Genomic DNA, 8,137 nt, shown 5'->3' on the forward strand with positions numbered 1-8,137 from the left:
ATAATAATAATAATAATAATAATAATAATAATAATAATAATAATAATAATAATAATCATACTATTCAGCCTAAAAATTACGCCTCAGCCTAAAATTGTTATTCAGCCGAAAATGCAGTATTCTTTTACTGATCTACTGCAGACAAAAGATACAGATACAGGATCGTATAATGAAACTTTAACAGATAATCTCTCTCTCTCTCTCTCTCTCTCTCTCTCTCTCTCTCTCTTCGAGATTTTGTTCCATAACTAGTTTCTAATATGACTAGTTAGAAACTCAGAATAAGAAGGATACGTACAAGCGGATGTTTCCGGAGGGGAACGTCCCCTCATGACAGAGAGAGAGAGAGAGAGAGATTAAATCGTTCATTGATAGTAGCAACTGAAACATTAGCTGCAACAACAGGAATAGTAGCAGAAGTCGTAGCAGCAGTAGTAGTAGTGCATAATGTACATGAGAGAGAGAGAGAGAGAGAGAGAGAGAGAGAGAGAGAGAGAGAGAGAGAGAGAGAGATTCCTTAGATAAAGGCAAATGCCAATACAGAAATATTTACCTGAAAATTCAAGATTAGCAAATGAGAAAATGGCGACAGATGACAAAAAATAAAAGAATAAAATATCCGAATTCATATTATGACTTCGTTTCGGGTGGCCAGGGTAACAGTTTACAATTACAAGGCACAAACAGTTCAAGCAAACCTTACAGAAAATCACATACAATAATAGAATCAGTAAGTACACAAACACACACACACACATATATATACACATATACATACATATATATATATATATATATATATATATATATATATATATATATATATATATATATATATGTGTGTGTGTGTGTGTGTGTGTAAGAAACGCCTTCATACACACACATAAATATACGTATATATATGTATATGTATATATATATATATATATATATATATATATATATATATATATATATATATATATATATATATATATATATATAATTATAATATATAAAGAAACGTCTTCACACTATGTATCACATAAGTCTAGCACCCTCTCTTGATACTCTTACTTTTAAATGAGTGTGGTTTTTTCTTACTTTTTTCCCCTGATACTGACTCTAGGTTTAGAGAATTCATAATTCAGTTTTCTTAATTCTCTCTCTCTCTCTCTCTCTCTCTCTCTCTCTCTCTCTCTCTCTCTCTCTCTCTCTCTCTCTCTCTCTCTCTCTCCTGTGAAATTGCAACTTTGTTTCTTCCACTGGATATTTGTCCAGTTAGAGGCTCTTTACACCCTGAACACAAAACACTAACATGTATACACTGAGTAACACTTTACCGTTTCCCTTCGATACTCTTAATGATTTTCGTTTAGCCTATGTTTTTGGTGTTTTATTCTTTCCTTCAAACGGGTTTTCTGAAACTTCCCTTTTGACAAAAGGGTTATGGTGACTGATATGACGAGAATATTTTCGTTTGTGAACACACTCTAAATGACAAAAATTCTTTTTTTTTTTTTACCCTATAATGACATCATATCCGTTTTTTGTTCAATTGACGTGGCGTGATGTTTCAGTGTACGAATAGAAGTGACTGTTGCGTCATCGCTTGACGTAGCCTACTGAGTCGTGGGGATTTTTTGGTAATCTTCCGGCGTGCGTGCTTCTTTTACTGCATTATTAGATAGTACACAGTACTAAGAAACACTGTTATTACGATTGCAGCTTCACGTAGATTTCGTGGAATTGGACAGAGATTAACTTCAAGAATTTCGATGACATATTCAAAACTGGCAACACAATAGCACCTTGATGATGGAGAAAAAAAAAATTATATATATATATATATATATATATATATATATATATATATATATATATATATATATATATATATATATATATATAGCGCTTCTGTTTCACTGCACCCCTCAACTCATATGAGCAAAGACGTTCATCAGTGCACTTAGTCCCAGCAAGAAACAAAATTTAAATGGCTTCCTTAAGATTTTCTGATTTTGTTTGTCCTGTGCATTCATTATTATGGATATTCCAGTGTTAAAGATACCAATTATGCCCAGTGCTAAATGCGTTTTGAAAGATTAAAAATTTAAATGAAAAATCGACTTAATGTTATCTAGACTATGTGGAGAATTCTCAAACTTTGTGTTATTCGTCATTATCTCTATTGTGATTTTGGTAAAGGAGTCTCGACATGTTCTGAACATTTTTCGTTAAATATATTGGCTGTCTCATTGCCATTCGTTTCTCTGAGAAAGAGTAGGAACAACGGAAAAGTTAGACTATAGAACTGACAGAGGAAGCCATTATATTATTGCTGTTGTTGTTAGTATTAGTAGTATTCTGTGCTCAGGAGCACCGCCTATGGATAAGAATAAAAGTGGTCATTAGCCAGTACGCACCAGACAAAGCCACAAGAGAGATACTTCCTGTGTAGCTGAGGAGTAAGTTTTATACCCTGACAAAATACAATAGAACTGGAGCTTCACAGCGTCGATTGTTCTCGTTTATTAATTCAGTTATGTTGTTGTCATTTATATGTATGTTCATACATATATAATACATAAAATATATACACAAATATATGTGTGTGTGTATTTATGTATGCATATATTTGTCTCTTTGTTCTTGCTTTTTCTAGTCGCATATATGTACACAGCTATTATTTATTTAATTTTTTTTCACTTTTTTAACTTTTCGATATTTTGTTTATTCTTTAGTTCATTGTATATCTTATGCGTCTCTTTGTTTTCTTATCTTTACTTTATTCATTTATCCACTTCGATACAGTGCATTAATCTGTTTGAGTATTCAAGTGTTTTGTCCATTCATTCCCCATAGCAGAGTTGTCTGCTTTCGCTTTGCTGATATATTAAACATTTAGCATTTCTCCCTATTGCTTTATCTTTCATGTTTCTTAAGAGCCAGTTTCTTTTTCATCCTCTACTCAGCATGAGACACCAATTAGAGAAAATACGTTTTCGCGTTCTCTCTCGCTCTCTCACACAAACTCATTCTTCTTTAAACGGATGTAATTACTATGTACTTGGTTACTCACTCTAGTTTTCCTACTATACGTAGTCGCGCTTCGGACCGGGGGCTTTCAGGCGGTAAGATTTTCCTAGAGTTCGTGAGAGCGTTGACTCACTCGGTCACTGGCTCATCCTCCGCTGCTCGCACCAGATCACAAGCTGGTTATCAAAGTGCTAACCACTCTCAGCGTTTTGTAACTCTCGGCAGTGGTCATGCATTGAGTTGGTGTTTATGACTACGTTGATAAGTAACTTTGTACGTAAATATGCATTTAAATGATACTGATCTTATGTGGGACCCGTGAAAGACTTTATAGAATGTAAATCAGTTGTAAGGTGTTGTATAGTAGAAAAAGAGTTAGGAAAGAATTTGAATCAGTTTTTTCCACGCTGACGAGACATAAGGTCTCGAAACTCTTTGCGATATATTTATCCATTCCTCAAACCTGTGGTTTTTTTTTATATTCATTTAAGTTCCATATTGGGCATCTGGCATGGATTACAATATTATTATTTATAGACTCTGAAATTAGAAAAATTGGTAAAAATAACACATTCTGAAGGGACAGCACTAAACCAACAGAAGAAATGAAATGTCTCCATATTTAATATCAGCATTCATTCACATGGCATACACGATGCTTTCAAGTCAATCACGACGAATAGAAAAGAAAAGCGTTTATCTACAGCAAACAAAAGAACAAAACATACGGCCGAGAAAACGATCTAACAGTCAAATGATGAATGACGGCCCGCATCTTATCTCACTGGTTGACTCTTCATCCTCGTTTGCTTAGGGATTCCTAACAAGCCGGCTGTCTGCGTCTCTCTTTCTTCTTTTTACGCAGTTGTAGGACCACCTGTCTGATTTTGTTGCATCATTGCTACGTAGTATACTCATTTCCTTACTGTGGGTTAGCTCGTCCTGTTATGATCGTTCAATGTTTTACTACTATTAATACTATTAAAACAAACCACAGTTACCAATACCTTACGAAACAAGCTTCCGCAGAACAGAATGCACAAGGTCTATAGATGCCCATATGTGAGAGGATAAAGGACAGCAAGAAGACGTGTAAAGCTGTACAAATCGACGAAAGATAGACCAATCCCAGCATAAAACAGTCTTGAAATATTGGCAAACGGTACATGTAGAAGAGGTATGATCACAACCTATGATAAATTCATGGAAGTCAACATTTACAGCACCGCCCAGCAGATCGCTCTATAGTTTCTCAGTAGAGAGAATAAAAGCAATAATAGATTCAAAGGAGCAACTGCGTATGCACTAACGGAGAACTGCATAATCCCTAACGAGATGTTGCATATTCTCCAACCAGAAATTATATGAAACTTACCGAGCAACTGCTACATTCTCACGAGAAACTGCATAAACTCTAACGCGGAATTGCATAAACACCCACGAGCAGTTGCAATACTACGAAAAATTACTTATACTGTGACGAGAAATTGCATAAATTCTAACGATGAACTGCTTAAAAACTCAAACGAGCAGCTGCAATACTATAAAGAAATTACATGTATTCTAATGAAGAAATGTTATAATTTAAAGGACTATTGAATACATCTAACAATTAAATGTATTAACTCTGATGAGTAATTACATATACAGTAAGTATTCAAATTAGGAAACCTGAGAATTAGTCTATTTCCCATTAGTTTGAACAACTGCCGTTAAATTAGTTTCACTGATTTCTGACACATTAGATTATTCAATAAAAAGTCTGGTTATTGTTCAAAGTCATTAATAAACTTAATTCTTATGAAAAAGTTAGAATTTGTTTATTTTGTTTATTCAAAATTGCAACCTTTATGTGGCCAAGGTTAATGGAAATAGCAGTCAATGAAAAGACGTAAGAGACCAGCCTTTTGGGTACATGAAAACTGTTGAGGAATTGTATATAATATACGGAAAGTATATATAAAAACTCTATAAAGGTAAGCTCTTATGAAAATTTCAGAAATGGTTCGACCTTAGCACAAGGGGGTAATCCCTTGAACACCGGGGGTCAACTTGTTTTGCAAAAGGGAACAAAAACTAAATCAGCAGACAATACATGAAAGGGAACTATGGGGAGGATTCACAATACCCTTGAAGCATTCCGTCTGATTTAGTGATACAATTTATGCTGGATTAGACGCGCTGGCTCGTTATCATTATTAGTCTTAAATACCCTAACAAAACACCTTAGTTACATAGTTAGGCTATGGTGGGGTCCGCCAACAGAAATGGTAGCAAGATGAGAAGAGACCAAAGAGACTTGATGAACACTGAAAGGCAGTGAGAAGTGCAGCTGGGGCCTGCGAAGAGACGTTGCAAAGTACCTTTAGCAGTGTCTTAGAAAGTGTGCCTCGCAAAGTGTACGTACAAGGATACGCACTCATAAAAGAGGAGTTATCTCCTACAAGCGGAGGAGGACCGGATCGTTTAGGCTTCCACATGTCACGTAGACCCAACGGAAGCCAGTTGTTTGACCTTCATTGGCAAAGTAAGTATTTTGCTCTGGTGAGTGATGTCAACTTTTGTTTCAGGATTTATATTTTAATATGACTGAGATATTTAGTTCAAGATTTATTTGTGTGTGTGTGTGTGTGTGTGTGTGTGTGTGTGTGTGTGTGTGTGTGTGAGAGAGAGAGAGAGAGAGAGAGAGAGAGAGAGAGAGAGAGAGAGAGAGAGAGAGAGGTAATTTTGAGCTGATTTTGTGATTTCAAGTACAGGTTTACATGTCAGCACTTGTTGGGTAAATACACGAAAAATTATCAAATTAACCCCAACTTCAGATATCATTTGGAAAGATGATGTCAACCTACATTATATGATCCCCCATTCTCCACAATGATGCAGCAATGCACCTTGGTTGGTTGCTTAAGAATCTGTGATGCGGGGTCACGTTATATTTACGTTAAGTTTTTTGTTACAGATTTTTTTATCTGGTTTTTCGTCTAATACCCTCTCTACCAAGTGAATAACATAACTTCATGCGAAGTTACACTTTTCATTGCTATTTGCCCTTCTTCGTCCACAAAGGCTAGCCTACAAAAAGGGTATATGGTTGCTCTGGCAGGGCGACCCTCTGTTAAGCACGTGATTCTTTTATCCCACCGTTTACTCAAACGCCTTGACACGTAAGCTCCTGAGACCATAATTATCTGTGATGGGGGAACATTATGTCAGGAATCTCATCCAAAAATCAGTGTGTCGAACTTTGCAGCCACCCTTGACAGTGTAATTTTAGAAGGGATGGGTCACAACGGGTCCAAAGAAACACACGGAATGAGCTTATATAATTTTGGGCGCGCTAAATTCTGGCACGTACTTATAACTGGAATCTGCCGTGAACCTCCTAGGTTTCTTTTTGAACGTGGCCGAAAAATCAGAGATATTCTAGATGTAAAAGAATATTGCATGTTAATCGTGTGACACTTCCTATTTTTTTTTATTTTTTATAATCAGTGTTTAGCTCACAACTACTCCCATCCTGTAACGACGCTCAGCGCCGGTGACGTCAACAACCTTACGTTTTATATGACAGTAGGCATCTCTGTCCAACTCAGGAATGACATTACTGTTTATCATGGTTGGGTCTCTAGTTATGTCAGGAGTAGGCCTAAGCTGCTATCTTAGGTATGAAGCCATTGAAGGGAGTCAGATGTGTCCGCATATGAAACTGCTTGCAGGCTGTTTTGTTTTGTGCCATCTTTGACCTTACACACGCACGCACAAAAATCATTCAAGGAAAACCATTCTAGATGGTATATACCGGATTTTTTTTTTATTCTTTATATTTTGGAGATCAGTGTTCTGTGATTCGCGATCCTTTCGTTTACCATAAGCTCTGGTTCGAGAGTAGTTCTTTGAATTTGCCCCCCCCGAGGCAACCCCCGAGTTTGCCAGGTAGCCTACCTCGAAGTTATCAGACCATCGACCCGTATCTCAGTTGACTCGAAGTCGACTATAGAATGGTTATAGATTTAGAGTATTTCATTGCTACTATCACTAAGGCTGTCATAAATTTAATGTACGAGTGTTCATTAACAACTTAGTCAATGTGCATCACGGGGTCACTTTAAGAAGTAGCCCTTGGAAAACCATCCGCGAATCCTGGGGCATCATAGGCGATTGTCTTCTTATTTACGATGAGTTGTCAAATAAAGCAAGACAGGATTTGAAAACCAGGGAAGAAATGGCAATCTTTAGGAAGATGACCGCCAAGGAATCACAGATGCCGTTGGCACATGAGCTCCCATGGGCATGACTGTGACTTGGGACATATCGCAGAAGTGCTGTGGGAGAGGAAGTTGGTCACAGTGAGACACGAAAACAAAGGAGTGAGAGAGTAAGGAAGAAGTTGAAAACATCCGGAGTGAGAAATTCTACGTCCGCTGATGTTTCATTTTTTCTTCTGTCGTTTAATTACTGTTTTTGTTTCTCTGTTTATCATTCTTTCACATAGGCAAAAATTTGCGTTGCAGGTAAATGGCGTTTATGCTTATTCTGTATGAACGCATGTGCATGTAGAAGAACGGAAATAATAATAATAATAATAATAATAATAATAATAATAATAATAATAATAATAATAATAATAAGGATCTTTCCTAGATAGTGACCACCAAGGGTTTTCGGGGGTCGTTATCTATCTAGGACTAATATTTCTTGGGGTCATTATCTTTATGATATTTATACAGTCTTTTGTTTGTTTTTACAGTCATCCCCAACTGGCTTTTACTATACACGCCGCAAAGGTAGATAAATACCAGGTTAAAACCATTATCTAAAAAAGATCCAATAATAATAATAATAATAATAATCTTCTCCCATCTAGCAAGCGTCATCCACCGGATGTCTGAATCATAACAGAACCGAAGCTCTGATATTATTATTAGGACATTGTAGATAATGGTTTAAAATTTATCTACTTTGAGGGGTAAAAAAGCCAGTTGGGGATGGTAAAAACAAACAAAATCTTATAAATATCATAAAGATAAGTCAATGAAGACATTGTGGAAGGTTGAAAACTTCTAAGTGAGTGGGTCCTGGGTAAATCTTATTATCAGTCACGCTGTGCGTGATGTTTTTA

Source organism: Macrobrachium rosenbergii, chromosome 12, assembly GCF_040412425.1.
Source record: "Macrobrachium rosenbergii isolate ZJJX-2024 chromosome 12, ASM4041242v1, whole genome shotgun sequence".
Taxonomy (NCBI): domain Eukaryota; kingdom Metazoa; phylum Arthropoda; class Malacostraca; order Decapoda; family Palaemonidae; genus Macrobrachium; species Macrobrachium rosenbergii.